At 39.0% G+C, this 21,229-nt stretch overlaps 1 protein-coding gene across 8 annotated transcripts in view; it reads right to left on the reverse strand.

Annotated features, from left to right (window-relative positions):
- The window catches only part of PDSS2 (decaprenyl diphosphate synthase subunit 2), a 251,385-nt gene that overhangs the window by 53,415 nt on the left and 176,741 nt on the right, over positions 1–21,229 (reverse strand). The gene's annotated exons all lie outside the window — the stretch shown is intronic.

Consider the following 21,229-nt stretch of genomic DNA (forward strand, 5'->3'; position numbering starts at 1 on the left):
CTAGCCCTACTAGACATTGTAACTGTAAAGATATCACATATTATACTATAAAGCCTTATTTATTTATTTATTTATTTATTTATTTATTTATTTATCTTTTTTTTTAATTTATTTATGATAGGCACACAGTGAGAGAGAGAGGCAGAGACACAGGCAGAAGGAGAAGCAGGCTCCATGCACCGGGAGCCCGACGTGGGATTCGATCCCGGGTCTCCAGGATCGTGCCCTGGGCCAAAGGCAGGCGCCAAACCGCTGCGCCACCCAGGGATCCCTATTTATCTTTTAAATATTTTATCTATTTATTCACGAAAGACAGAGAGAGAGAGAGAGAGAGAGGGGCAGAGACACAGGCAGAGGGAGAAACAGGCTCCATGCAGGAAGCCCAACGTGGGACTCGATCCCTAATCTCCAGGATCACACTCCCTGCTGAAGGCGGCACTAAACCGCTGAGCCACCCCAGCTGCCCAAGCCTTAATAATTAACAAAAAATGTGTACTTTTTATACAGAAAGACAACTGGACAAATGAGAAAGTCCAGAAATCAAACTATATATAAGAATGTATTAAATTTTAGGAAAAAAAATGGACTTTTCAGTAAATGGTGCTGGTACAACTGGATAGCTGTCTGGAAAAAAAACAGACTGTTCTGCATTATACCATTTATAAGGGTAAACTCCAGGGATGCCTGGGGGGCTCAGCGGTTGAGTGTCTGCATTTGGCTCAGGTCGTGGTCCGGGGATGGAGTCCCACGTTGGGCTCCCTGCATGGAGCCTGCTTTTCCCTCTGCCTATGTCTCAACCTCTTTTTCTGTGTCTCTCATGAATGAATAAATAAAATCTTAAAAAAAAAAAAGACTTTGTTTAAAAGAATAAGGGTAAACTCCAAATGGCAAAAACAAAAGCAAAACAACCAATCACAAAACCATAGGCAACGTCAGAAGACAAAGGACAAGGAGGAAAAAGTATTTGCATTTCTGATCCCAGACAGATGGGCAATCTCCCTGTGGTAGGCTAATAATGTCTGTGCCCCCTGCACCCGCCTCTCCCCAAATGTTACCTTAACATGGCAAAAGGGACACTGTGGATGTGACTGAATTGAGGATGCTGAGATGGAGGGATTATCCCAGATTAACTGGGTGGTCGTGCAGTCATCACAAGGATCCTTGTCAGAGGAAAGCGGCAGGGTGAGTCAGACAAGGAGAAGTGGTGACAGAAGAGAAAGAGATTAGAAGATGCTATGCTGCTGGATGAAAGATGGAAGGTGGGGACATGAGCAGAGGAATGAAGGCCGAAACGAGAAAAAGCAAGGAAATGGGTCTCTCCTACGGCCTCCAGAAGGAAAGCGACCTTGTTGACATCTTGATTTGGGGGCTTCTAACCATTAGAAAAATTTGCCACCTCCTCAAAGCCTTACTAAGTGCTGATGAGGCTGTGAAGAAACAGGCCTCTCAAGCACAGATAAGGAAAGCGGAGACTGGATGGAAATCTCATGATTTATCCATGAAAATTCCAAATGTATTTGCCCCATGACCCAGCAATCCCACTTCCAGGATTTAATCCTACATATAAGCCCACACACACATGTGAAATGAAATACATACAAGTCTACAGTCTATTGTTCACTCAGCTGCAAGGGTAATCCTTTTACAGCTTAAGCCCGAGAGATCCACATCGGCCTTCAAGCTGTTTCTCTAACACTTCAGGCCTGCTCTTCTGAGGCCTCTGAATTTGCTATATTCTCTGTCACGCACTCTCCCCAGATGTTTGCAAGGCTCCGTTCCTCATTGCTCTGGGCTCTCTGCTCAAATTTCAACTCATCTTTCAGTCTCCCTGCTTTCCTTATCATTTCCCATTTCCTTACTGTGCTTTAAATATCTTTTCCTTGATACTACCAGACTCCTCATATAGTATTGGTTTAATGGTTTATTGCTTGTCCCCTTCACTAGAATATTGGCTGCATGAAAGCAAGGACTTTGTGTGTTTTGCCTTCTGCTGAAATCATAAGCATTCAATAGAGTATATTAAGTGTGTAATAGATAGGCGATGCCTGGGGGGCTCAGCGGCTGAGCATCTTGCCTTCAGCTCAGGGCATGATCCCAGAGTCCCGGGATCGGGTCCCACATCAGGCTCCCCTCAGGGAGCCTGCATCTTCTCCCTCTGCCTTTGTCTCTGCCTCTCTGCATCTCTCATGAATAAATAAAATCTTAAAAAAAAAAGTGTGAATAAATATTTGCTGAATCTTTATCTTTCTTTTGGTATTGTTCTCTTTCTCTCATTTCCACCTTTCTCTGTCCTTCCTAACTTGGAAAAAATAAAGAATTGAAATAATTCTTCTGGAATACCTTCCTACCACTCACAGAATCAAAATAAACTTTAGTATCCTATTAAGGCACTCTTTTTTGGTACCAAGCAATATTTCTAGCCCCATCTCCTCCCCAAAATAGTCCTTTGAGGCCTGCATTCCAGCAACACAGAACAATTTGCTGTTTCTTGAATAAAATATGTACTGTCACACTTATGTGAATTTCAAAATATCATTCCCTTCAAAAAGAATACCATTTCTTCCCATTCTCTCTCTACCTATTACATTGAACACATCCAGCTCAAATATCACTTCTTTGAGGAGCTTTCTCAAATACTCTCACAAATACTTTCCTCTTTAGACTAAGGTTACCTTACTTGTATTACAACATAGCATTTAATTCTTTCTAAATTGTATGATTGCTTATTTGTCTTTTCTTGATGAGGTTAGACCTAATATCTTAGGCATCTTTATATACTTTCAATCATTTAGGCCATATTTCATGTCCAACAAAGGTTTGCTCAAGGAATAGAATCATATTGTTGCATTTATTATTTATATGTTCTTTAAAAATTTTTTAAAACTGGGCAGCTTGGGTGGCTCAGCGGTTTAGCGCTGCCTTCAGCCCAGGTCATGGTCCTGGAGACCCGGAATCAAGTCCTGAGTCGGGCTCCCTGCATGGAGCCTGCTTCTCCCTCTGCCTGTGTCTCTGCTTCTCTCATTCTCTCTCTCTCTCTCTCTCTCATATGAATAAATAAGTAAAATCTTAAAAAAAAAAAAAAAAAACCTAATGAGTAGCTCTACAACGAATGCTATTCAGCAACAAAAGAGAAGGAACTACTGACACATGCTCTATAATGGAAGAATCTCAAAAAAACGTTAAGCCAAGTGAAAGAGGCAGGCACAAAAGGCCACATATTGTATGACTTCATTTAAATGAAATGTAGATTAGTGGTTGCCTAGGCTGGGGGTGGAAACTGTGAAGGGGCATGAGGGACCTTAGAGGGTGTGCATAAAAATGAAAATGTTCTAAGGCTGATTTATGGTGATGGTTGTACAATGTGATACAGTTTTTTAAAATCACTGAATTTTATGCTCAAAATGGGTTGATTTTAGAATATGAAAATGTAGCTCAATGAAGTTGTTAAAAAAGAAAAAAATGGATGAGTAATATTTTACATTTCTTGGTCTCAAGAAATGCTTAAATTGTCATTTAAAAAATTTATATGACTCTTGGGACCCCTGGGTGGTTCAGCGGTTTAGTGCCTGCCTTTGGCCCAGGGCATGATCCTGGAGTCCTGGGACCGAATCCCATAAGAGGCTCCCCATGTGGCGCCTGCTTCTCCCTCTGCCTCTCCTCTCTCTCCGTCTCTGATGAATAAATAAATAAAATCTTAAAAAAAAATTTATATGACTCTCAATTAACTTTTTGTGGTTTGTTCACTATCCTCATGTATTCTTACAACAAACTTTACTGAGGTTCTATAATGGGTCAGGTTCTCTGCAACACAATATAGATATGAAGATTAATAAATAGTCTGTCCTCAAGAAGCTCATAGGCCAGGAATGGCATCTATAAATATATGTTTATAAGGATATAAATGTATAGATAAAGCAATATAATTCTATTTCAGAATAATTTTTGTAGGATTTCCAATAAAAGATTCAGTTTGGGTCATTGTATTTTTCTTATTGTGATTAAGATATTTTATTGTTCATTATTTCTACATTTTAAAATAGGCAAGTGATACATGATCACTGAAAAAAAAATTAGAAAATTCGTGACCAAGAAAACAATTAATTTATAGTCCCCAGAAATCTACTACCATAAGTTAATAAGGGTGTAAGTTAATAATTCTGTTTCTAAGTTAATCAGAACATTTATTCCCTGAACATTAAATTATTATATATTGTGAACTTGGTTACAAATGAAACAAAGTCCCTCCATTCATTTCCATCAGCTTGCCATGTATATATTATAAGAAGACCATGCTGTATTACAAAGGAAAAATTAATGTACAATTATAAAATACCAAGGACCTGGTTTGATAACCACATTCAAATCAGTATCTTCACACATTAGATACAGAATTGTGTGAAATGAATGAATGTAGTCAGACTAAATGAGATTTAGATATTCTTATAGCATCGACTTACATATGTGTAGTTTTTACTGGATTTATTATCTATAAAAGGAAGATACTGTGAATGAATATTACTTTTGATGGGATTTCCTTTTTTCCATAAAGGTAACATACACCAACGTGCCTATCAAATGACTGTCAGACAGAAGCACATTAATTTAAAAAACGCAGGTCCCTTATTCACTGTCACATGACCTTTTTGCTCAAGTAAGGCTGGTTCAAATAACACACACACACACAAACTGAAGACTGCAAGACGATGTTTGCCTGAGATAGTGGCACCGGTGGTTTTGCTCAGATATAATATGCTGTTCTGCTAACTGAATTGTCTGGGGGACAAGTACTTTGAGTTGCTTTTCTAATGAAAGTAATACATTCGTACATAAGTATTCACAGGAGACCAAAGTGTGTTTATAAAGTGGCTTGTCACGATGAAAGGTCTGGTCCATGGCCACAGAACAAAAGCAAATTAACTGATGCAGGAAGATGACAAAGCCCCAACTAGAACTTTGCCAAGTCAAACTTCTACCTTTCACATTATCAGAAAAAGAAGAGTTTGGGTGATTAAGGAACTGGCTATCTGTGGAGTTAAAAGCACTTTAAAGAAAGTAGGCAAATATCCTTCATTTTCATGTTTCCAACCTCTGATCCATACTTGGAGCCACTATCTTTATAAATGCAGCATAAATTTGGGTTTGGTGAGAGACCAGATCTCTCTAAATGTATGCTTTCAGTTGCCGTTTTCAGCTATTTTGGAAGTTAAACGAGAACCTAGCCTTATTTTAAAGTAAATTAAGTTCAGGAAATTTTTAATAAAGACTCTCTAAATTTAGGAATAAAAAGGAAGTAAGGGAGAGCATGAGACCTAGTATTTCCTGGGAACTAGCTATGTGATGGCACTTTTACGTTCGCTATTAAATTAGCTCTCAAAAATCTTAGTTCTCATTTTTCCCATTTAAAAGGTAAGGAGGTTTGGGGTGCCTGGGTGGCTCGGTTGGTTGGGTGGCTGCCCTAGGATCAGGTGATGATCTCAGGGTCCTAGGATAGAGACCCCCTTGCCAAGTCCATCAGGCTCCGTGCTTGGTGGAGAGTCTGCTTCCCTTCTCTTCTCTGCTCCTCCCCATGGCTTGTGCTCTCTCCTTCTCTCCCTCCCTCTCAAATGAAGAAGTAAAAATCTTAAAAAAATAAAATAAAATAAAAGGTAAAGAGTTTTGAAGACTATATTTTGACCCAAATCAGATATTAGTAAGTGGCAGAGCTGGGTTTCAGAGGTATAGCAACTAAATTCTATTTTGCTTAATACAGAATAGAAATATATACAAAATCTTTTGTAGTTGAGAAACTAGGCTGTATTTAAGAGTGAATGACATGTTTTATCTATGTATCAAAAAAGCATTTTCAACCTGTAAATTAAGTCTTTTAATAATATCTACTGAAAAAAATCCAAGAGTCTAGAGCATGAGTAATAAGATCAGAAACAGTAGACATCATAAGCATTTTTTTCTTCCTAGAGAGTAAAAAAAAAAAGTGTAGTATTTTAACAGAATCATCTAACAAGGTAAAATAATTTGCTCTGATTTATAATCCAATCACATGGGAGACAGTAAAGAAGCTTTATATCTATGTAAATCATGGGAGAGAAACTGGTAAGATCTGATACATGCGTATAACTAAATACTGTTTTAAAAAAATGCTTTTTTTTAAAAAAAAGATTTTATTTATTTATTCATGAGAGACACACAGAGAATGGCAGAGACACAGGCAGAGGAAAAAGCAGGCTCCCTCTGGGGAGCCTGATGTGAGATTCAATCCCAGGACCCCAGGATCACAACGCTCAACCACTGAGCCACCCATGTGTCCCTAAAAAAATGCTTCTATACAATTTAAAGCTATTAAAACTTCACTCACCAATTAGAGAGAAGGGTTACCAGGGAATCCTTGGTTGAGAGCCAGCCAGTTCCTTCCTGGCATCCTCACTAGTTAGTTCTTGCTGAGATGTATGGGAATGACCACGCTGAAAAGGGGTCAGGATGGAGAAAGGCTTTTACAGCACAAATCCTTCAGCAGGTGGTATCTGTAGAGCTAGAGGGCAGCAGATAGTCTTCAGATGGTTTGCACAGTAGGGTATGTAGTAGGGAATACTGAATAATTCTTTGAGATGAACAGATTGGTCAGCATCAAGAGGAAACATGGTCTGCTTTGAAATGCACAGCGTAGGCTGGTGTTTGATATACCACACATCCGTGCAGGAGATGCGGGTAGCTGATTTTTCTGTGAGCTTACTATATGCACCACTATATGTGGATATAAAAATTAGAAGTTCAGCAGAGGAGAAACACAGTAAATAGAAAGCAGTTTGGTATCTGAAAAGAGAGCCATGCTTACAGTACAAAGAAGGGAGCAAGTACTTCTATTAAGGAAGAGTTAAAGGAGGCTTCAATGGGGGGACTGTTGGAACTGAATCTAGTTTTGAATGATGAACCGGAATTAGCCAGGAAGGGAAGGGAGAGGATAACTTTGGGGCATCAGTATTAGTTCCATACTGTTGAAGCATACAGTGGGAGGTAGGTGAAGAAAGAGGAGACTAGTTACGTAAGAGGTCCAGAGGTTTGGATCTTATCATTTAGGTGCTAGGAAACTGTTCTTGGCAGGGGAAAGGATATGATTACACGTGCAATTTAGCTGGGTTGTTCCAGAGACAGTTTAGATGGGAGGGGAAGCAATAGAAAGAGAAGATCCATTAAGGGGTGAAGTATTCTAGTCTAGGTGAGCAGATAGGTGAAGCGGTAGCTAACAGAGACAGAGAGGCAGGAACCAGAGAAGTTGCTCAAAAAGTGAAACAAAATAGCTCCCTGTTGTGGACAGGATGCTGCTCACCCAGGATCCACTTTCCTCCTTTTCCCTCCTTACTAACAAGACCAAATAATTTTGTTCAGGTACTTGCTGCTCTGATGGTAAACCAGACTAATATCACCTTGGACAAATCTGCCATGATGATGGTTCTGGGACCTGAAGCCTCCTACAGCGCAGTCCCCTTTCCTTTCCACATTCTTTCCCTTTATTTAACCACACCCTTAAGTGTGCCCTCAGGGCACAATGCCCTGGATCTGCCCCCACGAGACAGGACTAGGATCCACACCTACTCTTAAATATTCTCCTCCTGGTGGTTCCTTAGTATGGTCTCCCAGCCTCCAGGCTATAAAGATAGGTCCTAAGGGAGGTGGGGGTTGCCTCCTAGCTGCTACCAACACATGCTTCTGTCCCTGAGTCCCCCTAATAAGCCATTTCCCACCAAACTGAACTTGTCTTGCCTTTTTCTTCAGTCTTATAGCTCTTTCAGCTTTTGGGGGTCATTTTGCATGTACCCCATTTCATGGAATACTTGCCAATGATTACTTTAGGAATGGGCACCTGGTTTACTTCTAGCTAAGGAGACAGGAGGGAAGTCTACCAGGAGGCTCCAGGGAGAGATCCAGGGGGAACTAAGCAACTGTTTCTTCTGGATGTTGCTCTGTCTTGGTAAGACACACCCAGGACAACTATAGCCAAACTGCCACCAGCCTGATAATACACAGGACACTAGGAGGCAGGGCAGAGAGACAGAAAACCTTGATATCATGGCGTTGTCAGGTTAACTGTGCCCGATGCCCCAAATTGGCCAGAACCTTCACGTGGGACTTCTAGCCTCCAGAACTGTGAAAAAATAAAATTGTTGTTCAAGCCTTCCAGTCTCTGGTATTTTATTGCGGCAAACCAAGCTGACAAACATAAGCACCTTCTGCATAAATGTTAGGACTTGATCAGTGATATTCTGAAAGCACATTTAGGCTGTCCCTCACAGTGTCTTGCAGCAGAGTCTTCACAACCATCATATTAACATACCACCTTAAAATATGTTGAGAAGATCTATACGGGGATTATCTATTTCTGCATTACAAACCACCCTACACCTTAGTGGCATAAACACGGCAACCATTTGATTATGCTCACAGATTCTGTGGGTCAGGAATTGGAACACAGAGGATGGCTGGTGTCTGTCTGCTACATGATTCCCTGGGGCCTCTCAGGAAGACTCGAAAAGCTGGGCATGATCTATTGGCTAGGGGCTGGAACCACTGAGTGATCAGAGATCCAATCCCCATAAGATAGCTTATTTACCCATACTTCGGTGAGGTCCTTTTGGGACTGAGGATGGAGCGCCTCCTGCGGGCTCATCACATGACTTCTCTCGGAAACGCAGCTGAGTTACTTGAGTTCTCAGAAAGACCAGACAGAGGAAGGGTTTCAAGACAGCAAGCATCCTAAGAGACCTTTTTATGGCTGAGCCTGAGAAGTCATGTAGCGTCACTTCCATACTATTTTATTGGTTGAGGCTCTCACAAGCCCATTGAGATTTAAGGGAAAGAGACATAGATCCTCACTACTTGATAGGAGACAATGGGAGGAAAGTAAAAAAAAAAAAAAAATTGGAATAATAATTGTGGCCTTTTTTTTTTTTAAAACCACCACACTGTACTTCTGAAGAGAGCTCAGGAGAGCACCTGCTTTCTCTGCTCCTTTGCAGTTATGTGCCTGGCTAAGGTGATGATACAGAAGATGGAGCAAGGCAGCCATGGGGGTAAGCTAGGTGAGTGGCAGAGGGTTAAGGATGATGCCTATGTTTCTGACCTGATAATGTGGATAAACACTGGTACCCTTTAGGAAGACAGAGAAGAATGGAGTGGGTTTGGAGGGAAAGATCATATATCAGGTCTTACATATACTGAGTCTGATGTGCCTGTAAAGAGCTCCAAGAAGAAATATTGAATAAGCAGCAAAATATTTAGCACTAGAGCTCAGGAGTGGTCTGGAATGGAGATATAAATTGAGACTCACTGGCATATAGACAACTGGTAATTGAAGGCTTGGGCTTCATTTTCTGAAAGGTCTATTCTTGTCCTGTGATCAGAATGGTATTCTATTAAACAATTTACATGCTTAATAGTCATGTTTTATCTCTCAGGCAAATAAACTGCCTCTTAAGTTGTTTTGCTGTGATAGCTATCAGTGAGTGACCTAGAGTACCTTTAAATGGTGTACAAATTCAATTTAAACACTGAACAAATAAAAACATTCACCAACAGACCCACTCTAAACGTGAGGGTCTACTTAATTGACAGGACCATTATATGTACTAAGCTGTCTCAGTCACCAATAGCTTTTTTGCCTTCTCAGTATGTGTATCAACCTTCACTTTTCACCTCTATATATTTAACTTAATACTCCTACATTTGATTCTAATATGCTTACTTCACAATACATTTGCTATTTCCTTTAAATAAAAACACTGTGTGGATTAAAAAAGATACAGTACTATTGCTTAAATGCGATGGTGAGTACCTTTATTATTCTTATTCTTCTTTAAACTACATGTATCTGTTGCATATACTCTTTTGTATGAATGATACATTTCATAATTTAAAAAAGCATTTTAAACCACTCTCAGGGCAGCCTGGGTGGCTCAGCGGTTTAGCGCCGCCTTCAGCCCAGGGTGTGATCCTGGAGCCCCAGGATCGAGTCCCATATCATGCTCCCTGCACAGAGCCTGGTTCTTCCTCTGCCTGTGTCTGTGCCTCTCTCTCTGTATCTCTTATGAATAAATAAATAAAATCTTTTTTTTTTTTAAACCACTCTCAGTAGCCTTTAAGTCGGAATAAATTCAGTATTTTTATTTGCAATGAATGATTTAAGACTGTGCCTACTTTATGAAAAAAGGATGTTAGTAAAATTATAGGTATTTATTATCACCACTACTAGCATCTTCAAAGTCTTGGATATGTGAGTGATATAAGCTTGAACAGATGCCCAGCAAACAATAAAACATGACATGGCATGTTTTATTAGCTCGTTAATACATGCCTTGGGTGCAATGTGAGGGACAGGTTGTGAGTAAATGTACCAGTGAAATATACCCCAGAGTATCTTAATAGTTTTATATGGCACTCACTGTTTCACTTTTAAATCTCTTAAAATATGTTTTCTTTTCAATATAGTTTTTACACACACACACACACACACACACACATTTTTAATCCCACAGAAAGGAAAATAAACTCTTCCTATTTCTAATCTACAAAAATAAACTTCCAACATGAACTCCCTTCCACTTTGAAAAGGTTAATTAGCTTCTTTGAACTCAAACTCACTGATTCTCTAGTTAACCTTCCTTGCCGACTTTCATCCATTTTTATGGGAAGAGTCTGCAAAGCCCTGGATTTTCCACATTATTTTATGCTTCTGCTTGCATGCTGCACAATGACGTCCCCATAGAAACACTGTATTCCTCTCTGGCTGCCTGAGGATGACTGCTATCATGAATAACATGAAGAAATCCATGACCAACTAACTAGTGGAAAGGAATGGTCATCAATGTCCTTCAACCTAGGAAGGCAACAGTAACTATAACAGAAATTTAGGAAAAACTTACTAAAATGTACAAGACCACATCGGAGGTCATCTTTGCATTTGGATTCAAAGCTCATTTTGGTGGCGGCAAGACAACTGGCTTTAATGACTTATGATTCATGAACCCAAATACAGATTAGTAGGATGTGGCCAGTATGAAAAAGAAAAGATCTCAAGAAAACACTGAAAGGTACACAAGAACAGACTGAAAAAAGTCAGGGAGAACTGCAGAGGCCAAAGAAGTGCTAGGAAAAAGGAGCAGATTCTGCAGTGACTTTGTCTGTGGTGATTGTGCAGATTATTCATAAAGATTAACAAACTAGGAGAGCTTTAACAAATGCACACACACACACACACACACACACACACACACACACACAAAACCCCCACTGTAGATGCTTCCTGAACAGCCATGACATGACCTTCCTGAAATTCTAAGGACGAAACCTCTGCTGTCTTTAGCCTGGGGAGGGTTGACAATCCAGTTACTTGGTAGTTTCTAGTCCTGGAAGGCAGGACTTGGGTCCTCAGGCTAGAAGCCTCTAGTCAACTGCTCCAATCAGAACCCTAATGACAGGGTTGGCCTAGATAGACCTCCAGGTCTCCAGAGATCTTTTGACTCTTTTTTTTTTTTTTCAATATTTTATTTATTTATTCATGAGAGACAGAGAGAGAGAGGCAGAGACACAGGCAAAGGGAGAAACAGACTCCTGGCAGGGAGCCCGATGCAGGACTTGATTCCCGACCCCGGATCACACTCTGAGCCAAAGGCAGACACTCAACTGCTGAGCCACTCAGGCGACCCCCTCTGACTCTTTCTGACTCCCAATTCACTACTGGTAAAGCTACACCCAGACTCTGGGGCTTCAAAACAGTAATCATTTGTGTCTGCGGATGAGCTATGTTCAGCTAATCTAGACTGGTGACTCTGCTTCTCACCGTATGTTTCTGGGTTGGCTGGAGAGGCTCTGTTTCAAGTGTTTCTCATTCTTGGGATCCCTGGGTGGCGCAGCGGTTCGGCGCCTGCCTTTGGCCCAGGGCGTGATCCTGGAGACCCGGGATGGAATCCCACATCGGGCTCCCGGTGCATGGAGCCTGCTTCTCCCTCTGCCTGTATCTCTGCCTCTCTCTCTCTCTCTCTCTGATGACTATCATAAATAAATAAAAATTTAAAAAAAAAAACAAAAAAAAAAACAAAAAAAAAAACAAGTGTTTCTCATTCTTACTGGACCAGAAGTCTAGCCAGAACAGATTTTCTGCATAGTGAGCACAGAAGCCCAAGAGAGCCTCCTATTGGCCAAAGGAAGTCAAATGGCTGGGTGCAGAGTTCAAGAGCATAGAAATACACCCTGCCCACCGTGAGAGAAGACTGCGGTTAAATGACAAAGCACATGGAAACATTTATTATATTTCACAATTTCTTTGGTTCAGAATTCAGTAATGGCTCAGCTGGGTGGTTTTAGCTTGAGGCCTCTCATAAAAGACTAGAAATACTATAATCTGCAGACAAAGACACTGAGACCAACCTGTATAAATACCTACATTTCTAATTATTGTCTATTACTTTTTAAAATATACTTTTGTGCAAAGCAGTAAATTTTATGGGAAAATGCTATTTAGATGGTACTTAGCACTAAAACAAAAGGCTGTGATACATAAAGAACAGGTTAAAAGATGATGAACATTGACTTAATTACACAAAATACACAGTGAGACAGTAAGAAAGCAGGAGACATAAATTTTCAGTCACTTAATAAGTTGAGAAAGAGAACACCTGTTGAACTCCTTGGCCCTTGACCTACATGTACTTCCACTGCACAGGGAAAGGGTACTCAAGATAGGAGAGGTGCACAGAGAGTTCTGGAGATCTACAAAGGGTTTCCCTGAAGTCTTCAGCTGAGTATTACCAATGCATGGGTGCAAGAATACTATCAAAGTGTGAGGAAAGAACCATTCAGAAGGTATTGAGGGAACAATCCCTAGAGCTCATACAGGGCTGGAATTAGTTCCTGTTCCCACTAGTCAGAGTGGAAAGCCTCATAATTCACAAGGTATCAGCAGAGTACTCAGAAAGGTTTTGCTGTAGAAGTGGGGAAAATTAGACCTAGACTAAATGCTATTCCAGTCCTGCCTAACAAAACTTAAAAGACCTGAAAAGATCAAACGTTTTCCAGTAACTAAACTGTATTCCAGAAGAGCACTCAAGAATATTTATAGAGATACAAAAAGATCTAGAATCCAATGAAATAAAATTCACAGTGTCTGGCACCCACTCAAAAATAACCAAGCATATGGGCAGCCCTGGTGGCTCAGCTGGTTTAGCGCCGCCTTTGGCCCAGGGTGGGATCCTGCAGACCCGGGATCGAGTCCCATGTTGGGCTCCCTGAATGGAGCCTGCTTCTCCCTTTGCCTGTGTGTCTGCCCCCCCCCCTCTCTCTCTGTCTCTCATGCATAAATAAATAAAATCTTAAAAAGAAAAAAAGCATGCAAAAAAAAAAAAGTAAGGGGGCTAGGAAAACACAATGCAAAATGAGGAGAAAAATCAGTCAATTGAAATCAACTCAGAAATGACACAGATGATAGAATTAGGAGACAGGGATATTAAAACAGTTTTCATAACTGTAGTCCATATGGTCTAGGAACTAGAAGAAACATTGAGCATGTTAAATAGAAACACAGAAGATATAAATTGGTGAACTTGAATGTACACCAATAGAAATTATCCAAAATGAAATGCAAAGAGAAAAACACTGAAAAAAAATACAGCAACAGTGGGCTCTGTTAAGCAACCTATTACAGAAGTAATTTGAGACCCTGTGAGAAGGAGAGAGGAGGACAGAAAAAGTATTTGGAAGAAATAATGATCAAAAATTTTCCAAATTTGATGAAAACAATAAACTCACAGATCTAAGAGGCTCAATGAACCCTAAGCACAAGAAACATGAAAAATATGACACCAAGGCACATCATAATTCAAATGCTCAAAACCAATGGCTGAGAAAAAAATAGAAACAGTGCAAGAAATTTAGACACATTTTGTACAAAATGTGAACAAAAATAAGCAACAAAAATAAGGATGGCAGCAACTTTCTTTTTGGAAACATATGTAAGAAGACAGTGAAGTAACATAAAAATTTGTCAATCTTGAATTTTATATCCATTGAATATATCTTAAAAACAAGGTCAAAATAAAAGTTTTTTCTTATACAAAAGCTGGAAGAATTAATCACCAGTAAACCTGTACTAGAAGTAATGTTGAAAGAAGTCTATGAAGGAGGAAAATAACACCACATAGAAATTTGGATGATTGAATGACTGACAGAAAGAAATGAAAAGCACTGAAGATATTAACTATGGGGATAATATAAAGACTTAAAAAATTTTAAGACCCTTTAAAATATAATTCAATGTTTAAAGCAAACATAGTAACACTATGTTGTGAGATTTATACTATATACAAACTAAATACATGAAAATAACACAAAGCCTGAGAGGGAAGAAGTAGAAATAACCATTTGTAAGCTTCCCCTATAAGTAAAAGTATACTGTCATTGAAACTAAACTGTGATAAATTAAAGCCATATATTATAAATTCAAGAGTAACTACTAAAAATGCAGCAAAGAGTTGTAGTTAACAAGTAAAAATGGAGGCAAAAGGGCATTATAAAAAAATAATGTAAGGGAAGGCAGAAAAAGAAGAAAATGGAAAAAAGAACAAATGGGATAAATAGCAAACAAATAACAAAATAGCAGAGTTAAACTCAATCGTTTCAATAAACACATCAAGTATAACTGATTTAAACTCACAGATTAAAAGGTAGAGATTGCCAGACTAAATAAAAGAGCAAGATCCAAATAAATGCTACATATACAAAGCCCACTTTAAATATAAAAACGCTTTTACCATTAAAAAAATAAATAAATAAATATAAAAACAGTACAAGAATGGAAAAAGATATACCTCATTTCAATTAAAAGAAAGCTGAAGTGGTTAAATTAGTATCAGATAAGGGAGAGATCAGAAAAACAAAACAAGACAAAAATCAATATAAAGAATATTACTAGGGCTAAAAAAAGATCATTATAAAAAAGATAATGATAAAGGGATAAAATAATCAAGATAACATAAGGATCCTAAAGGTTAATGTGCCTAAAGCAGAGCTTTGAAATACATGATGGAAAAACTGACAGAACTATGGCCAGGAGAAAGCAAAAAATCAATAATTATAGTCAGAAACTTTAACACCCTTCTCTTAGTAATTGAGAAAACGAGCTGAATGAAAACAATTACAGATATAGAAGACTTTAATGACACTATCAACCAATCTGACTTAATTGATATTTACATAACACTCCATAAAAAATAGCAGAATACATATTCTTTTTAAGTGAACATTTCCCAAGATACATCTTATCTGGGTCATAAAACAATATATTTAAAATATATTTAAAATATATTTAAATATTTGCAATTTACTGTACATCAATAAAGCTGTATCATTAATTTAACAACTATTTTTGAGTAACTACTAATGTGTTAGGCACAGTTCTGGTGTTGGGAATACAATGATAAACAAAATCCCACCTCTCATGGAGCTAATATGCTTGTAGGAGAAACTATAAGAATAATATCAAATAGTTACAACTGTGATTAATAAAATAAAGGGAATTAGGTAGGGTGGCTACTTAGGATTGGGTGGGGGGCTCGTTGATATATGATATGAATATCAAGAAGGGGCCAACTATGTTAAAGTGGAGGAAGATTACCCCTAGCCTTTATTGTTTTGGCTTTCCAATTGTTTTTATATACCTCTAACCCCTATAAATCATCATAATGACAACTGATGAATTAGCTTTCCCAAAGGTTAATTTGATCATGTAATTTATTTTAAAAATCTTCAATCCAAAAAAAAAAAAAAAAATCTTCAATCCCAGGGGATCCTCGGGTGGCTCAGCTGTTTAGTCCCTGCCTTTGTGCCCAAGGCACGATCCTGGAGTCCCGGGATTGAGTCCCGCGTCGGGCTCCCGGCATGGAGCCTGCTTCTTCCTCTGCCTGCGTTTCTGCCTCTCTCTGTCTCTCTGTCTATCATGAATAAATAAAATCTTAAAAAAAAAAAATTCAATCCCTCTCTTACATACTAAATCTGGTTTTAGCTCTATATCTGGCATTAAAAGTCTTCAATCATGTGACAAAAGCTACTTTTCCAGTATTTTTATGATTTTTCTATTCTAATTTGGATGAATCCCTAATCTTAAATATGTCTCCCGACTTTTGATCATGTTTCCTCTGGTGGAATGCCATCCTCCTCCATCAGCAGACATCCTTTCCATCCTTAAATGTCCATCTCATATATTACATTTTCCTTCATGTCTTTCCTGATTTTCCCAACCAGATGTGACTTTTGTTCACATTTTCCTCCTGTTAGTTTTTTTCTTTTTTTTAAAGATTTTATTTATTTATTCATGAGAGACACAGAGAGAGACAGAGACATAGGCAGAGGGAGAAACAGGCTCCATGTAGGGAGCCTGATGTGGGACTCCCAGCACCACGGGATCACACCCTGAGCCAAAGGCAGGTGCTTAACTGCTGAGCCACCCAGGCATCCCCTGTTAGGTTTTTCAATGGACAAAACTCATCTTGCTCATCTTTTTCTTGTATTTTAGAAGGTGGCATTGAGCTTTGCAGGTAGGAGCTAATCTGTAACTTTCTGGTGGACTGAATTATCTTTTTTATATTTTACTTGAAAGCTGCTAAGGGACTAATAATAGAAGATAAGCATAAAGAAATAAAAAAAACAAATAGATGGACAGAAGTTATCTTTCCTATTTCTCTTAATCTACTGACAGCATAATCTACACTTGGAAAAAAACAGAATGGATCTTTGTAATTTTAGTGACTATGTTCAAACCAGTTCTTTTCCAAGAGAACTGGATCCTCTTTAAAACCCTCTCACTTTCTGAGACTGGAGTCAAGCCAGCATTTACAGAACCTCTGAAGACAGGAAAGAGGTTCCCCACTTCAAATGCTGTTCCCCATTTCAACACCAACATGAGAGTTGTAGAGGACTGTGGTTAGATTCTCAAGGAAGGAATAGAAGAGGGTGGGAAATAAATAATAAAGAACCAGAGAAAGAGTGTCTAGGGGTCTCTAAGACAACTCCAAGGTTTCCATGCCTTGTTTGGAGGAACTCCTAGAACTCAACCCACAGTCGAACTCATGATTTATTACAGCAAAAGAATACAAAGCAAAACCAGCAAAGGGGAAAAAGCTGCAAGAGATGAAGTCTGCAGGAAATTGGATGCAAGTTTCCCAGAGTCCTCTACCAGTGGAGTCACACAGGATGTGACTGATTCCTCCAAGAATTAACACATACTATAACATATGAAATGCTGTCTACTGGGGAAATTCATTGGAATCTCAGAGCTCAGTTTTTCAGAGGGGTTGGTCACCCCCTATCTAGCATATGCCAAAATTCTAGACTCCCAGAAAGTAGGTATTCAAAATAAACCACACTGTTTGCAGAAACAGTTTGGGTACAGTGAGCTTTACTTATCAGTTAGATAATGGTAGAGACACTCCTAAAATCCAAGTTCCTAGATGGCAGCCATGGGCCAACCTTATAAGCAGGTTTTTCTTTTCTTTTTTAAAAAGGATTTACTTACTTAAGGGGGTAGGGGCAAAGGGAGAGGGAGGGCGAGAATTTCAAACAGGCTTTCCCCTGAGCACAGAGCCTGATGCAGGGCTCCATCCCATGACCCTGAGATCATGACCTGAGCCAAAATCAAGTCAGATACTTACTTGGCTGAGCCATCAGGTACCCTATAAGCTGGCTTTTCTAAGGACAGCAAGCTTTTTCTGCATAGGAATATATTGAAAATATTCTTAATTTTGATTAAAAAACAAATCTCACTTTCAGATTTTTTTTTTTAGCAAATAGTATGAAATAGAGCAGAGTCATATACATAAAGAGGCTCATCATAATACATAATATTGCTAAAATTCATTACAAAAAAGAAAACAGGGTAAGCATCTAAAAAATTGTGCAATGGTTCCGTAAATTATAGTAGTATGGAGAAATATTAAGTAGCCATTAAAATTAAATTTTGAAGACTTTTAATGACAAATCCTAGGGAACAAACCACGGTAAAAACTTATATAGAATAGTAACTCTAAAATGGGAAAGATACAGAATGAAATCTAGAAGGAAATACACTGAGGAGTAATCACGATTCATTTCTGGGGAATGGTTTATGTAATATAATTTTTATTTTCTTCTTGACCTTTTTCTATGCTTTCAATTTTTATTTAATGAACATGCAGTTACTCTTCTAATTAGAAACAAAGTATAAGATAACTATATTAAAAAGATTATTTTAGATATAAAGGTCTGTGGATTCAAAGCCAATTTTACTAAAACGTAAAATATTTATTGGGTATAGTGAGTAACAGGAATACCACGTACAAAGCAGAACCTTACTGGGGAACTCTTAGAATGGTAAACAACCATTACATTTAATATGCAATTTTTCAGGACGCCTGAGTGGCTGGGATTGAGTATCTGCCTTCTGCTCAGAGTTTGGTCCCAGGGGCTGGGATCAAGTCCTGCATCAAGTCCTGCATCAGGTTCCCCACAGGAAGCCTGCTTCTCCCTCTGCCTGTCTCTCTCTCTGTGTGTCTCTCATGTATGAAATCTTTAAAAAATATATGCAATTTTTCTATTTAATATGCTTTTTTTTCCAATTAGCTAACTAACAACAACAAAACAGGTAGAGGGAGGGGAGATATTATGAATGCTAAAGAAAGCACATGGCTAATTTTTATTATAAGGGAAAAATGGCTCACAGACTAGCAAACACAAAAATAAAAATGTTGTTTTTCAATGGCTAGAACAAGGGATGAATTTCCGAAATCACTTCGAATGTTTACATGATCACAATTTACCTATTATCTGTCAAGTGTTACCGACAGAAGTCACAAAATTTTCATCGTTTAGAGGAGGATTAGGTAATTACTCTACAAACTTATGGAGAAGGTGATTTTGAATCTGTTCAGTTGTAATTCCCCTCCGTTTGCTTTTAATGCATCTCCCCGGTCACATAGATACGACTCCACAAAAAGCTATTTTTGTACTACCCAGGTTCTCCATCACTGCATTAAGTAGCCATATAGAAAACAGACTGCTATTGTATTCTCTTCTCCCTAGGGAGATGAAATGGTTTGCAGCTGATTTTAAATCACAAAGCAATTCTTTTGTGTACTGAATTGGCCCAAGGCTACGGAGGTTGTGCCACTCGCTTCCCACATGACCTCCACTTGTGGCTGCTACCCAGTCATGCCAGAACACGAAAACCTTGAAGGCGCTCCATGTGGGGCGGTGCTCTCTGCCTCTGAAGTGATTCCTGGGCCAAGTCAGAAAACCCAAATTCTGAACTGCCATTGCAATGGCAAGCACACTTAAGAGGAGGGGGAAAATAAAGAGTGCCAGGATTTTTCTGGTTAGGAAGGGAAATGTGGTTAACCTAAATTGGACCTAGGGCACAAATGGAGACATCAAGAAGCACCCCCACAGCTTCAGTTCAACTATGCATTTTGCTTCCGTTATAAAAAGAAAAAAAGGAAAAAAAAAAACAACAAAAACCCAAAACAGCGCTTTATATGGTTTGGCTATATTCAGGAATGTAATTGCTTAAAGAAGGTCTCTAGTGCTTTCAAGGGCTGTGTTTGAGGAGATGGTAGGGAAAGAGGGCAGACGAACAAAGCATCGCTACAGATTCTTTTGAGTAAAACTAGCTAATCAAAGTCAGCAATTAGTGCTTACTAAGTGGCAGTGCACAGATCAACAGTCTTTCAAAGACTTTTGTTGCTTCCTCTTTTCTCTTTCCCAGGAAGAAACAGATTATGTGGGACTTGGACTCAAAAAACCTGGGTTCAGGTCATGTCACTGGGAAACATGCATCCCCAAATAGTTTCCAGACACTGTGCTTTCCTGCTATTTGTCATCCCTGAATTTCAGGCTTTTCCTCTATAAAATGGGCATACCAACCAATGTCCCCCCTTTCATGGTGATTGTATAGAAAGAAAATATTAGCACACTGTAAAGTACTCTTGGAGTGTTTATTATTGTTGTTGCCATTAGGTTGCCTGACACATAGGAAGTACTTAACAAATGTTCACGAAATTATTACCGAATTAGGTTAGTTATGGCAGACAAATGGTAGGAGCGGATAAATCAAGAACCCTAAAACCAGTAATAACACTTTCGCCTAAGGGTAGCCCCAGTGGCGCAGCGGTTTGGCGCCGCCTGCAGCCTGGGGTGTGATCCTGGGGTCCCGGGATCGAGTCCCACATCGGGCTCCCTGCACGGAGCCTGCTTCTCCCTCTGCCTGTGTCTCTGCCTCTTTCTCTCTATGTCTATGAATAAATAAATAAAATCTTAAAAAAAAAAACACTTTCGCCTAAAAATTAAAGTACTTAACTGTAAAATATTAATATCTTACATGGAACTAAGTTGAACACCTAGAACTATCCCAGGGGAAAACAATGGCTCAACCACCAGAAGAGGTCACTATAATCATCAAAAATGGTGGGATCTCAGGTACGGCAGAGGATGCTAACGAATTGGGTTTCATTAAGGTAGAAAGGCAGAAAATGAGAAGAGTCTGGAGTTCAAATCTCAACTAATAAGTTGTATGACCGTGGGCAAATTATTTAATCTTTTCTAAACCTCAGTTTTCCCATATATAAAATGGGGAAGCGGTAGTGTCTCCTAGCAGACTTCTGTGAAGATTAAATGAAGAAACATAGATGAGTTGCTTGGCAGTGTTATGTGCTCATCTATCATCATCTTTATCATACTATATATGAGGCAACTTTTTATGAGTGGAGCTACATTAGGAATCCTCCATTTTACCATCTGCTATTAACCCTCAGCTATGGTATAGTGAAGTATGTTAGGTTTTTGAAAAATGCAGCAAAGGGGGGTCCCAATGTGGTCATATATCCTTGCCAGGTCTCCACATACCACTATGCTGCTTAGGCGAAGCTAGATATGCCTACTGGGAACTGTGGTTCCTTGAACCAAATGTTAGCAGACGTTCAAGGTACAATTCCTCATATTTTACTTACCACTCTTTGAACCATCCAGAGTCCCTGGGTTATACTTTCAAATTTTCTATCCAAGTTGCTCATGCCCTATGTTTCATTTCCAGGAAAATTTGTCTTTCTTTTTTCAAATGGAAATGTCAAAAAGCCTAAGATGTGCATACGTGCGTATTTTCTCTAATTTGCAGTGAATCAAATCTTGCTAATACAGATGCTAAGAAAGTTAGAATAATGAAACA

The sequence above is a fragment of the Canis lupus genome, chromosome 12 (assembly GCF_003254725.2).
Source record: "Canis lupus dingo isolate Sandy chromosome 12, ASM325472v2, whole genome shotgun sequence".
Taxonomy (NCBI): Eukaryota; Metazoa; Chordata; class Mammalia; order Carnivora; family Canidae; genus Canis; species Canis lupus.